This window comes from Anser anser, assembly GCF_964211835.1.
Source record: "Anser anser genome assembly, chromosome: 6".
Classification (NCBI taxonomy): domain Eukaryota; kingdom Metazoa; phylum Chordata; class Aves; order Anseriformes; family Anatidae; genus Anser; species Anser anser.
The window spans coordinates 30,349,532-30,364,231 of NC_139726.1; the positions used below are offsets into that span (position 1 = coordinate 30,349,532).

The window sequence follows — 14,700 nt, forward strand, 5'->3', positions numbered from 1 at the left end:
CAATTGATTTTCCAGTCCTTTTCCAAGTCTTCCAGACCAAGTATTTTAATTAATAGTTATGCCACCCACTGAAATGCAATAATCTCTGTAATATTAAAACTGAAGTGTTCAAAAAATAGAGGCAGTAAATTCTATACACAAGGGCAATTCCCTATCCCAGATGCACAGGGAACCATACAGCAGAGAGCAGATATACTTTGCAGCATTTAACATGTGCTGAAAAAGCAACAACAACAACAACTATAATGCTGGAAGTGCTCGAGCAGATAAACGTTACAAGACAGGAAAGCTTCTCGCTACAGCAATGCTTCTTAAAGCATCAATTTTGTCTTTGCCCCATTTGCAAGAATGCTTGCCATTTAGCCTAAATCAACAACAATTCAAGTCAGTGCTTTGCACAGCAAACAGCTAATAGGCCAGAGAAAAGCGTTCTGCAAAGATTCAGCTCATAGCTGGCTCATCCGGGAGCTGCTAAGAACCAGAAATTTTGACTCTGCTTTCACTGGCTGTGGCATGGGGATGGAAGCAGGTTTCCACACAGGGCAAGCAGAGTGTGCCATGGTCATGGCACAGAGCCACCTCCACCACCTTGATATAGGGTGGCCTCTGCCTGGCAAAGACTCAAGGAGAATGGAGGGCTAAACTCTCTCATCACCGTGCATCTTTCTGGGCTGGTATTTTTGCAGCAAGTCCATCTCTGCAAAGGCCCTGTCCAATTCAAATTAAATTTACCCAGCACCAAGAGGTGGTCATCACCTGGGGAAAGAAAGCTCTTATCCAAGCTTCAAACTGCAGAGAATTAGAAATGGAAAAATCCTGAGACTTATCAGGGAGCCCTATTAAGCTCCTTATTCGCTGTCAGAGAGTCTTCAGGCAGGATGCAGCCCGTTCTATATATAGACCCACTTAAAGCTTAAAAAAAAAAAATCAAAGTAGCTTAGAATGGGGAATGGCATGAAGACAGACCCAGAGCAGCAGAGACAGACACTATCAAGGTGTTTTTTAAAAGCCAGCCTTTGCACCTCCTGGCCAAAGACCATTCGTGTTTCTGTGCAGGGCTTCTTGGACAGTGGATTTTCAGCAAAGAGCTCCAAAGCTCTGCTGCACGAGTGCTGCAGCGCTGTCAGGAATTCCTCCTCCTCCCTGTCCTGGGAGAATCCGATACAGTCCTTCCCCAGGAGGCAGCCTCTATTTGTGACATGCCCTGCAGATAACTAGCGTGTAAGTGCCTGTGACCTGCGCCTTGAGCAAAATCTTTTTCTTGGCTTTCTGTGCTCCCTACCAAGATTGCTGCAACCCAGCAGCTCCCAAGAGTTGGGTGCCCACCTGTTGTAAATTAAGTCAACAGGGGCACAGCCCTCACGGACTGTCGTTGAAGGAGTTGTTATAGGGAAAGGCACCCTCAATTTCCTACTGACCACAGACCCTGACCTGCAGGCCCCCATCCTTTCAGGCTGGAAATGGCTGTTTACGGTGGGGGCCAGCTCTGGCTGTGGTGCCTCAGGACACTGCCATCCGGGCTCCCAGAAGCTGGAGAAGCTGGAGAATCCCCATCAGTCTGCTTAAGCACGAGTAGTTAAAAGTGGCAGAGCCCCAGACACAAGGGCTTATATCCTTTTCAAAGCTCCAGTTCGTTTTAATATTTATTCCAAGAGATATTCTTGTCATTTGTGCACATAATCCCCTTGGGAATCCTGAAGCCGTGGCTCGTCAGAGACTTCTTACAGCACTAAATCTCATGGGCTGGTTATAAAATGCAGAAGTGCTTTTGATCATGGGTATCTGCCAGCTTGCAGGGTGGCTTTGTGCCTCTTTGTTCTCCCAGCAGAAAGGATGTTAAACAAGGGATTCTTTTTCCCTCTCTTTCCCTCCTCCATATGCCACTCACACAGGCGTAGCCTTTTCCCCCACTCATTACCCTGAAGGCATAACAAAGATGACCTCCCCATGTTGGAGTGCCAAGAGCAGCTCCTGCACTTCCATTACCTGATGTAGTGGATGGTGTCACCCCTGGTGTTCACCACTACAGCAACCCAGGTGAAAGGAAGCCCAGAGGGCACTTTCCTTTCCCTGCATGGTATAATACTGTCCATATGAACTGTTCTGTCCACAGGCAAGTCCAAAGGGCTTGTCAACAGCAAGGACAGGCAGAGGAGTGTCCGTTCCAAGTATATGCTTCCACAGACACCATGGGTACGAACATCCTTTTGAGAACAGCCATTCTCACTTCGCTCTGTAAGCCAGTACAAGTAAATCAAATAAAAAGTTAGTCTGATTCCAAAAGAGTGACTAGATTCACATTTAGTTTCTCGAATTCATCCGGATTAATTTTCACTGTGTAGATAAAACACAATATCCTTACGTTAATATATTGCCCAGGTTTGTAAGTAGAAATGCAAGGAAGATATCCAGCTGACCCTTCACATCAGCTTGGCAGGGGACCAAGCCACCTTGCAGCCATCTGTGAGGTCGGTTCCCATGCAGGAGAGATTTGCTGTGGGATTAGCAATGCACTAGAGGGCCCCAGGAAGGCAGACCGAGTCAGCTCCTGAGTCCTGAGCGGGACAAACAATTCTAATTTGGACGCTGCTCTTTAACACAGTTTTCTCCTGCTTTTGAGAAGTCTGTTTTAAGACAAAATGAAAGCTTTGAAGCAGTACTGAGTCCTAACAGGCCTTGAATCGCAGACACTGTCCTCCCAGCACTGCAGCTCTGGAGATGCCTCCCTCTTCTCCCTAGCAGTCGTTACACCACTGTGCTGTCCTCACAGCACTATTACAGTCCGGGTTCGGACTGTTTTGGGCAGCCTGATTTATGTTTTCAAACCTGCAGGAGCATCCCCTGCAGCCAGTTGAGCTTACCTGAAGGGGGCTCAGCTAAGGGTGGATGCTGCAGCGTGGTAAGCGTCATGGCAAGATAATACTGCCACACTCCGTCCACCTGAAGGGACTGTCCACATCTAGTCACAGGATGGCCTGTCTTCCTTTATCACAAGTGTGACTGCACAAAACAAGCAGAGCAGGCACCAGCTTTGAGACTGATGCAATCTGAACGTACCTGGAGAATACCACGGAGCCAGTGTTGATGCCAGTGCACTCATCTCACTCGTGAAAACCTCAGAAGAGTCTCTATGATTCCCTGAAAAACAAGCCAGAAGCTCCCCTTGGCCAAATGTGTTAACATTACCAACCCCTGAGGTCCGTCGTGCCATGCAAGTCCACAAAGACTCCAGAAACCTTGACCTCCATCTCCCACACAGAAGAAACCATTCCCCAGCAGCTACGTGGATCTGACTCCACCTGAAACAAAAAACATTCTGTTGCCACTAGCAGTGATCTCAGCAGTCACAATGCCAATCCATAGGCATGCCAAGCTTTCCAAGCAAACACAGAAGTTGTTTAAAGGAAGACCTAGGGCAGATTTTCTCCCCAAGAGCTCAGACACCACCATAATTTTAGAATCGATGTGCATGTGGTGTCTGTTTTTTGTGAACTGTTTGCAAACTAACACACTTAGGGTCCTCACACAAGTACGTATGATACACACTGACCGACTCTTTTTCACTGATATAATATTAATTGAAAAAGTGTAGGGTGCATCTTGGAAGACAAAGAAACAAATAAAGAAAAATGCCACCTAATTAGCTAGAGGTGATCCATCCATGATTAGATTGCGTGATCCAAGAAATCGTAAGTGTTCAGCTCTGTGCTGAACACAAGTGTGAAAGGTTTGAGAAGCAAGTGGCAGATCAAGTTCAAAGCCCCCTGGAAGTCATTTGCAATAAGTTTAAATTATACAAAGCTTTATTTCTGAGCTGAGTCCCAGAGCAAGTACTGATGACATTCAAGTGAGCCCTAGAGTAAAAATGTCTAATATCATACTTAAAAAAAAAAGAGATGACTGAATATTTTCTAATACTTGTACACAATAAAATTTATGAAACAGATAACAAAAGCCATCCATCTTCATTTAGAAGTCACGGCTTTTGCCTTTTGTTAAATTTAATTGCTTCCCCCATGGCTTTAAATCAAGGACAGATTCTAATAAAAGTAATTATTTTGCCGTGCAGCTAGCATGGCAAAGCTGCACGATAAAGGTTAATCTACTAAGTGATGGCAGCTACTAAGTGAGTGTGATAATTCCCATTAATAACTCCATGGCAAAGATGGGGCTTGAATTTATATATTCATTGACACGGCAGCCACAGAGCCAGCACCCGGTGACTCGTTGGCTCTAGTGTCCGGGTGTCATTGTCCCAGCTAACCACGGTGCCAGGACACACAAGACAATTTCCATGGGCTCTTGCTGCATACCAGCCAGATGCCAAGCTACCTGCTGATGACAGCCACGAACAAAATGCTGGAAGCCTGCTCATTGTCCACATCGCTCACTCTCAGACCCAAAAACGTGCAGACTAGTCTGTGGTCTGCCAAAGCTAAGGGCCAGCACCTTGCTGCTGCTCCAGTATGGAAGCAGCATCCCCGACATGATCAGCTTGTTCTCTTTTTTTTTTTTTTTCCCCATGGGAAAGACAAGCAGGGGTAGGAGACTCCTAAAAACCACGAGATGAAAGGGGACAAGGTGCAGGAGGAAAGGGGGAGTTATACTGCTTCAAAAAGCTCGTTTTTCTTTCTGTTCTTTCTCCCATTTCATCTCTTCTCCATGCAGACCAGCAGCCCTGATGTGCAACACTTTCTGGGCAGAAGGCTGCTGGTGTCACTCAAAATAATGGGAGAAAAAAGCAGAAGATTTAAAAATGAACATTTTTTTTTCTAATGCCTACTTTCAGCAGTTTGACAGTCTACTGGTGGATTTTGCCACTTCTACCACTTACAACCTATGTGTTCAGTTATACAGTAACAGCATTGCCATTCATTACACACTAGCTGTGATTTTAGGTACCAACATTCAGCCCAGGACATAGGTGTCCAGTGTCTGCACCAATTTTCTACAATAAAATTTTCAATTTTTTACAATATTGTAGAATAAGTCAAGTCTCTTCGTGGTTTTAGTTATCAACTAGAAACACAGAATCTGATTTGAGAAGAACACGGTAGACATTTCATAGAAAGCTAGACTAGCTGTCTCAAATACAGTTGAGTTGTAAAACACAAATGACTCTGAAATCAGGCAAGCAAAAAGGTGAGAATTAAAACCCTAACACTGCAGCTATTTTTAATACAATACTGAGAGTAACGCCCTCCAAATGACAATACATATGTTCTATGAATAAACTAAAATACAGCCTTTTGCACATGCCTGCCCCTCTCCCAAGGAAGCTGCCATCTGCATGTTGGAAGGATTATTTTCCATGTGGGAGGCCAAGGAGGGATGAGAAAGAAAAATCCCAGAAATCTACTAGCAAATGCAGTCAAAATGGCAGGTTGTCTCCTGTTCCAGTAAGCAGAGGTAGTCCACACTGAACAGCTCTGGCAGAGGAAAGCAATGGCTTTCTAGCTTTATAACATTAATCCTACCTAAACCCTTCTTGCAGTACACTCTGTGGGGACAAAAGGGAGTATGGTTTTCCTGCTCTCCATCCCAGGCAGCCACAGTCAGCAAGATCCATGTTTTTTAGGACATTTTAAGCAGTGGGAGGTGGACACGAGGAGTTCAAGCACAGCTTGCTTTACACCTCCTATGCGCAGCGAAAACAAGTGCATCAAAACCAGCAGGCTTTCATCTGTTCTGTTCCTGAAACTCATGTTTCAAGACTGGGAACCTTCAGGCCAAGGGTCAGGGCTGCACTGTGCCGTGAGATCTGTCAGGAGGTGGTGGCAGGAGTCCCATAGCTCCTGGGAGGCTTCAGTGTCTCCAATGTTTGGAGGCAGCCAGCGGCTGTCCCCCTTCTCTCTTGGGGAGGGTAAAGCCAGAAGACAAAGCAGCAGTAGTTTAACATTGACATTGCTCTGATGTTTGCAGGTCAGAGGGGGGGCTGCAGCAGGGAAGCATGGAGTGGAGGGGGCAGCTGCTCCTTCATTGGAGGTGCTTTAGCCTGAGAGAAGAGATGCTGCAAGCTCTGCTCTGTGCCCTGGACTACACCTCTGCTTGCTCCGCACTTTCATCCACATTTCTATGTAATGGAAGAAACCTGAATTAAATACTCTGCCACCACGGCACACACACCTGCCTGCCTCTGTTTGAGAGGCACCCAAAAGTCGTAGCTCCACCAGGAGAACATCAGCAGCAGAACACACCTGGAAATTTCCATGCCAGCCCCTGGGGAGGTGGAGATTGAAACCACCTGCAGCCTCTTTGTTCCACACAAAGGGATGCCTGCTATGTTCCCCAACTGCTTCAATATTTGCCTTTAACTCAAACCTATCTTCCTGCTAGCAGGTAACCCCTTTACATTGTTCCTTCAACCCAAACTGCACCTTTTTCACCCCACTAACTATTGTTATGTCCAAACCTGCTAAAAATTTCAGCTACCACAGCCTGGCCAAACTAAGTCCCTGTTTTGGGTAGTTCCCAGACTGTCCTAACACCACTTTTTTTGTTGTTGTTGTTGTTTTGTTTTGTTAATGCACAGCCACAACCAGCACCACCACTACCAGCTCCCCATTACTGCCCCAGGTCTGAGTGCTGAAGGCCAGCCAGAGCAGCAGCAGCAGCGGACACTGCTGCTCCTTCCTCACCTCATTGCAAATTGTACTGAAAAGTCACACAAAGCTAAAATATTCCTGGTACTAGAAAGAAAAAGCAGCTAGTTATCTCTGCAGTTCTAGCAAGTGAGAGCCTAAAAGATGTAACGCTGCTGCCAGCTTAGCTACACATCCAAAAATAAATGTGCTTTCCTGGTCGTGGTGAGTGAATGCATGTCACTGAGGAAAGTGAAATCAAAATGGAAAGCTGGTGAGGAAGAGAGATTTATTCAGACTACGCCTGTCATTAGGGTCTGTTCCTATTTAGGGCTGTGCTATTGCCCATGGGCCACCTGAGAAACATGAGTAGCCACATCTGCAATTAGCAGGGCACTTGGAAAAGCACAAGTGCTGTTTGTAGCCTTTGTAGCCGAAGTAGCCAGGCAAAGACAACTCGAATTTAGCTCAAAGAGGACACTCAGACCCAAAACTCCATGCTGCTCATGTGTTTGAGCATCACAGCACTTGCTAGCATCCTCAGCAAAGGGCAAGGGCTGTGCCTGGGTTCCCAGCGAGCAGAGTCAGAACAAGCGGCAATTTTGCTGGAGCCCTCTTGAGTTTAATCAAGGCTTCGTGAGATAAATGAAATGGTATCAACGGTGCTGCCACATTGCCACTGCTCCCTCATTGCTGCTCCAGGGGACAGGTTACAGAGGAGGCAACTAATAACTCAGGGACACAAGAGGATGATGTTTTGAGAGGGAAAGGATCCGGCCTCAATGCACTGGACAGCAACTGCAGCAGTCCCTGGTGCAAAAAGATCAAGTTTAAGACAAGGCAGAGCAGTTAGATAAATTTATAGGCTGACTCAAATTGCAATCTCTGGTAGCAGTAAAAATAAAGAGGCATTTTAACCAGTGTTTTAGTGCAACCAGTTACACGGATAAGTCATATGGTTAGAATCAGGACACAAGTACATCCCATTTCCCTGTCCAGGTCTTTTGTGTGTGTGCATGTTCGTTGTTTTCTGTTGACTAATTTGCTAAGAAAATTAGTCTGGAATTATCAAAATGGAGAGAAAACAGAGCCCCATGCACCATAGTGGGGATGCAGCTCTGCTACTTTCAGTCTGGTCATGCCACACAAACGTGTTTCATACTCTTCCTCTAGCTGTGCATCGCAGCTAAGTCTGAGCTCCATGGATGGTTTGTGTGGGAAAATTGGCACCATCAGAGGACATATGAGCTGTCTAGATGAGTGGCACCATCAGTATCCCCCAGTGGTCTCTCCGATCAGCGTGCGGGCTGTCTGTGCTCACAGCATCATTAACACCCACACAGCCCCTGAGGCAGGGTGGGATGGAAGCTGGGAATCTTCTTCCCATCCAGCTCGCTTCAGCTGTATTCAGCACCAAGCAGTCTTTGCCCTGTGAGCTAATCTGACCATCCACACAGTTACAACCTAGTGCTCTTCAAAGCACTAACCTCAGTTTCAAGAATTTACACTAGACGGGATGTGCTTTTTATGCAAAGATGAATGAAATGACCAAAGCAGTTGCAAGACCATGCCGCTGTTCCTATGTCTCTAGGCAGAAACCTGTGTGATGAGAAAATAGTATATATGAATGTACATGGCAATATATGAAGACCCTTCAAGGGCAGAACAACACCTGTAGCATTGATGAAAGCTTTCCAGAGGATGGCAGACTCTTTCAAATTCCTCCTTCTGCCCAACTATCTCCTGTTCATTTACCTTTTAAGTGCACTGTTATTTGCGCTTAATCAGTCTACAGGATTGCTAAAGGCTGACCCACAAGATGGTAGAAGTGACCCCTGCAGCAGGCATCAGACAACAGTCACCTCCCTGCATTCACACTGGTGCGGTGCTGCCAAAACTGGGACAGCCAGGTTCTCTTCAGGCAGTAAGGAATATACCGAAGGATGGCTCCAGGAGTTCATCCCTCTTGGCACATCCCAGGCATCGTTTGCCAAGAGAATGCCTTAAAATATTCTGGACACACTCTCAAACTCCAGTTTTCTGTACATGTCCTCTAAAGGTGAAAGATTTATAGGAAACTATTCTTGGTGCCTCTTACCTGAAGAGATGTTAAATTTCTAAAGGGATCTGATGTTAAGAGCTTTCTTCCGCGTAAAAGAGAAAAAACGGAGCTAAAACTGAATGTTTCATTTCTTATTTTTATGGCCACTTTAAGGATCTCTGAAGAAAGATTAATGAAAAGCAATCACTAGCATATGAGTGGAGCATGTCTTCTTTGTATCATTCGCCATGTCCCACATAGCTCATCGCTCTGTTCCCTAGCTCAGACAAGCTTGGTGAATTTCTGTGCCTGCACTGCAGCTGGGGAAAGTAAAGCAAAGGTTTCTTTTTTCTAGCCACTAGGAACTTCACCAGACCACCACGACTTCTCAAATATGATGGATAATGGCTTAGCAACTTCACATGCCACTTCTCTCAGGACCCTTGGATGCATCTCATCAGGTCCCACAGACTTGTGCACCCCAAGATTCCTTAGATGGTCTCAGACCTGATCTTCTCCAACAGTGGCCGGCTCATCATTCTCCCAGTTCCTGCCTCTGGATTCTGTGAATTAGGCTGTGTGGTAGAGCACTGAGGCAAAAAAGTTGAGGACCTCAGCCTTTTCCATGTCAGCTGTAGCCAGCTCTCCTGTTTTGCTCATTGGGGTGTACAGTTTCTTTCATCTTCCTTTGCTGTCTTCTGTACCTGAAGAAACCCTTCTTGTTATTTTTTACATCTCCAGCCAAGCTCCGTTTGTGTCTTGGTTTTCCTCATCCCCTCTCTGCACTCCTGGGCCATATTCCTATAATATTCCCAGGATGTGTATATCTGCCTCTGCTGCCTATGCACTTTGTTTCTGTGTTTTAGTTTGGCTAAGAGGTCTTGACTTAGCCAAGTCGGTCTCCTGCCTGCCCTGCCCAACCTCTTGAGTCTCAGAACTGCGAGCTCTTGTGCCCTACACACACACACACAGAAAAACTCCAAACACAAATTCTTGCATTTTTTGACATAGGAATCAAGCTTAATATCTCACTGGGGAAAATGTAAGACTAATTGCAGCCCAGTGCTTCAGTCTCTAGAACAGAGCCCTGAGGCTGAGCCTCACCAGGGAGGCATCAGCAAAAGATGACACTTTAGCAGTGTCTACCACAGGGAAAAAATACCTTTGGATTTTCAGCTAGAAACAGAGTATTTGGTAACAAGAAAGCTCACTCTGCCTCATTTATATCAGAGAGTGAGAAAGAGTACATCCAAGCTGACTGTGTTCTGTAAAGTGGCATACTAATGAATATAAGGCCAAACTTTAGTGCTAACCAAAAAGCACAGCTTCTGATTCTTCACAATTTTAATTGGTTTCATTCCCAAAAGAAAGATTTCTGTAAACCTGCAGCTCTGAGCTCCTGGCAGTTGCAGAGGGATAGAAAGAAGAAAAAGCAGACAGCAATTCTAGAGAGAGATCTTTAAATGACAAAACTAAACCTTGGACACTTCAGTTGGTTTTTGTGTGGAAAAGCAGTAATGAAATTTCATGGTTCCTTCACAGCCACAATAGGACTGGTTGAATTTGAGCAACCTTCAGTGAAAAACATATAAAACCAATATTTTGTTCTTTTCAAAGAAAAAAGCTTTCTGCTTCAAAAAGAAAGAGAGATAGGGAGAGGGAGAAGTTAATAAGAAACTAAAAAAAAAAAAGCCTTTTTTTTTTTTTTAAAATCAAAGAATTTTTCCTCCCCTGAGGCAACAGAGATAAAGATAATCCCAAAAAAGCTGAATGAAGATAAAATTTTTTGGAGGTTCACATGTGGACTTGACCTAGATACAGTTACATTTCTTGTGATTAATTCATGGGTTGTGGTTTTATACGTGACTGCTCAAACTCCAGTTCTGAAACAAATTAGACAGTGTCATATTACTCTCTCTTACCTCTTGATAGATCACTAAGTATCTGAATATTTTAATTATTTGAAATAGCCCATCATTTATTCTTTGACCCTTGAATCCTGCTTTGAATCTGTTTTTTTTCTTTGTGCTTTGCAAACTGCATTAGAGTATAAAGGGACTGGGATACTAGAGAGATATTAAACCTTTTGCCAACCTGTGGAAATCTGGGGGAGGCAGCCAGGTGCTCATACCCACACTGCATACTCAACTCCACCTAAAAGATTATTTAAAGCTCTTAAAGCTAAGAAAGCAGATGAATAAGGATTAAAAAAAATAATAATAGTAAATAAATAAATGTAGGGGAACAGAGATACAGCTTCTTGAGAGCTCCAGATACATGTGTTTTGCTCATCCCCAAGCAGGCTGCCAGACTCTTAAAAAACTCCAAAAGCTCCGAGTCCTGAATCAGAGTTACTTTTCCACTTCTGCTCTTATCTAGAGTGGGGTTTCTTATTTCTACAAACAGCCTCTAGTCTGTCGCCCCTTCCCTGTGCCACCTGAGGTGACCCCAGCCATTTGAAGACAGCTCCTGTGGGTCTCTGTCCCACTCGAAGGTGGCAGGGACAGCATTTACGTGGCCGTGTCTTCATGAGACTGGCAGCACATGCACATACACAGGCCATGACCCAACCTGAGTTCATCTGGCTCCTAACACAGCTACGCAATGCTGCATAGCCATCGTCTTTCAACACAGCTGGCCGCAAGCCAAAGATAGACATTTATGGCAGATACAGTAGGGAAGAAGTGAAGTAATTTTTATTAGAAAAACTGAGCCTCCTTAGACAGATTACTTCCCTGTGAGACACAGCCTCCAAGATCTGAAAGCAAGGAAAATGCTCTGATCTCCCTGATGGGTCCCTGGGTGATATACACTTGCCAAACTTTAGGCAACCATTTCACTCAATTAGATGAAAAATAATAAATTATAATATCCCTGCCAAGGCATAGCTAATCTGAAGGCTGTCTTGAAAATTAAAAACCCTGCTCTGACTTGACAGATGTGAGCATCTAATCGCATTGTGATTCTTAACCCTACTTGAGCTGGCTTCTGAAATTTCTTCCATTTTTACCAATTAAACTTTCCCAGCTCACCTTTTCTCAGCTTTGATTGTTTCATTAACATTCTCCTAGGTACCTGAGCAGCCAGAGCTAATTTATAGCGTTCTGTGATTTCTGGCAAGCACTGAATCCATTAATGCTAGCCTGAGCAATCAAGGGTGGCAAAAACTGGACAGCACTGTATTACACCAAGTGACTGCTCAGCCAGGTAGAAGTTCCCAGAACAGCAAATTACTGGCTCCACTGCTTACCCTCCAAACACACTTACTTAGGTCACTGAACCTGGCAGCAAGAAAACAAGCCTATACCAAAATGCTGTCTGTAAGGGTGGCTCTCTTGACACATCTGTTCTTCTGGAAGCCATAAATTTGATAAAGTTCAGGATTTTCCTTGTTAGCTGAGGCATTTCAGTGAGCTGGGCCAACTGTACTTTTTGCTTGCACTAGTACTAGCAGAAGCACCGAAAAACAAAACAAAACCAAAAAAAACCCAAACCTGGATTCACAAGAGCCTCTTTTTCTTCTTCCGCCAATATCCCAACACGTGAATGCAGCCTCCCTATCCCCCACTGGCCAGAAAAACGCTGCTTTTATACAGCGAGAAATAGGGCAGATGGCTTCACCTTGCAGATGCCTCTTGTCTGGTAGGCAGCTGTCGACAGGGCTTGTCTCTAATCTATGAGTGGAGGACAGGAGGTAAAAAGTCTTGCAGAAATTAACTTTATGCTGATTGACTTAATGACTCTGATTCAGTTACGACGAGTCTCCTTCTGCAATCATGTACATCATCTGTCCGATCTCAGTGCAATCTCACATGGTCCTATCTCTGCTGCCAACACATGGCCTGAGGCTTCATTCTTGTCATTTCAAAGCCCATACAATATTTTATTTCCTCTATGAAGTGTGAGCCAAACAAGGGAAGCCCAAACTTTTGCATTGTGAAGCAGTAAGTTCTCTGCAGACATGTGAGCTTTGCACCAGTGTTTGAGTTCACCTTTTGTAGGATGAGGCTGCATGAGGCTTTCCTCAGAAAACACAGTGCAAGGAGTTTAACCAAGTTTCTGACAAGCGTATGCTAGATTAGGGATTGCTGTTCTGGCATTGCAAGCTCCCAAGGAAGACAAACACCAGGGCGTTGACAGGTTCCTTTTCAAATTCCCTTTATCCCAGCTCAAGAGTTTTCTCATGGCCATTTGTGGGGACAAAATATAAGGTTGCTTTGAGGAAATGAAATTAATCATCTATGTCCACTAAGTATCAGTGTGACGGCACTTTGAAGTGCACAGTCTGGAGAAGGGACCGCAAGCTTTTGGACACTCTTGCTTTCACCAATCTCATACATTTGATGAGTGTCTTAGACATTTCCAGGCACAGGCAGACCACACTCTCCACCCTCCACTTACATCCATCTGCCCCGTGCTGATACCACGAAGAAATGGGCCCTGGTGGGACCAGGTCGTGGGCTTGTCCTCTGTGCTCAGTGCAAGGGCTTTGGGCAGAAGGCAGTTCTGCTGGAGAGCAGCTGGAGGAAGGAAAGCAAAAGTGATGCCTACTGACACAGGATCCAGACACACAAAATTGCTCCTCTTTCTGCTGCCTCTTTCCATTTCTGCATAGATGCAAACAGCATGCTTGGAATTGCCATCTTGGCACAGGTGAACTTGATAGTTACCCAACTTGGAATATTTTATAAAACACTTCAGAACAGGGACGTTTTTTTGACCAAAATTTGAAAAAAAACCAACATATCTAAATGCTGTTTAAGCTGCAGTTTCTAAGGAAAGAAGTTTCAGTTTTAAAAAGCTTCCAAGCAGCTTCCAGCAGGGGGGTTTACCCGGCCACCTGTCTGTCTTCTCGTTGTCTCCTCTGAGCAGGCAACACACCATCATAGCAACAGGCAATGTATGTGAACTCTTTATTCAAATACCTATGATATCTCCCAGGTGCTTTGCAGAATCAGCTATTATTGCTTAAGACCAACACAATGTCTTCAGCTATTTTTTTGACTGTTGTCACCAACAGTTTTCACTAACAAAGCAAGACAGCCTGAGGTGGGGAGGGCCTCTCGGCCTGGCGCTGGGCACCGCTGGATGGAGCCCTGCTCCGTGCTCTGTGCCCTCCCCTCGGGTGTCTGTGGACGTGGACGTGCTGGGGCCCAGCCCTGGGCCCGTGGCTCCAGGTGCCTTACAGCAGCGCTGAGCAGAGGGGAAGGATCGCCGCCCTCGGCCTGCTGGCCGCACTGTGCCTAACGCAGCCCCGGTGCCGCCAGCCCTCTCGGTGACCAGGGCACGCTGCTGGCCCCTGCTCAGCGCGGTGCCCGCCAGGACCCCAGGGCCCTTCCTGCAGAGCTGCTTCCCAGCTGGGTGCCCCGGCGCGTCCCGGGGCCTGGGGCTGCTCCTCCCCGGGGGCAGGACTCTGCACCTCTCCTGCCTGGGCTCCCCCAGGCTCCTGCCGGCCCATCTCTGCGGCCTGTCCCTGTCCCTCCGGGTGGCCGCACGGCCCTCTGCTCGCTCCTCCCGGCTGGCGGCCCTCTGCCACATCGGCCACATCAGCAATGACGATGCTAAACAGCTAATTCCAGTGCTCCATACTGATGTTTCACAAAATCATGACCTTCAGGACTTTTTGTTGCAATGATTACTCCACTAAGATGCTCAAAAATACCTTATGGATTCACACAGCATTGTAATTGTTCTGGAACAAATACAAGATAACCTACATCGTTCCTTTTCCAACAGTTATTTTGTAGCATGTTTTTTTCTTAATGCAAAAGCATCACTTTTGCAGATAATTACACTCTGCTGGCAGAACAAATTTCAGTGAACAGTTGATAAAATTCATTATTAATGAGCTTTGGCTACCACAGTGCCGATTCTGTTCAAAATAAGCTTGCATTCCACTCTTGCTTTTCTAAATACTAACGAGTCTGCCACTAATAGAATCAAATGCCATTTAGACATATATAGCCTAAGGGGGAAGCACGTTTTTCAGCTGTTTAGTCTCTGTCCCAGTCTGTTTTCAGGGATATGTAGAATTTGGCCTTCTGGGCACAAAACAGGAAGAAGAACTTTCTCCTCTAT

At 45.6% G+C, this 14,700-nt stretch overlaps 1 long non-coding RNA gene across 6 annotated transcripts in view; it reads right to left on the bottom strand.

Moving 5' to 3' along the window:
* LOC310901803 overlaps positions 1-14,700 on the bottom strand; it is a 67,145-nt gene that overhangs the window by 38,723 nt on the left and 13,722 nt on the right. The window contains exon 3 of one of the 6 annotated variants that reach the window (XR_014586178.1): positions 7,029-8,180. The exons of 3 other annotated variants lie outside the window; for them this stretch is intronic. This is a non-coding gene — a long non-coding RNA (uncharacterized lncRNA). Of the gene's footprint in view, positions 1-7,028; positions 8,181-8,464; positions 14,315-14,700 lie in introns of those variants that run through there. 2 more of the 6 variants (XR_014586179.1, XR_014586180.1) reach the window with 2 other exon arrangements.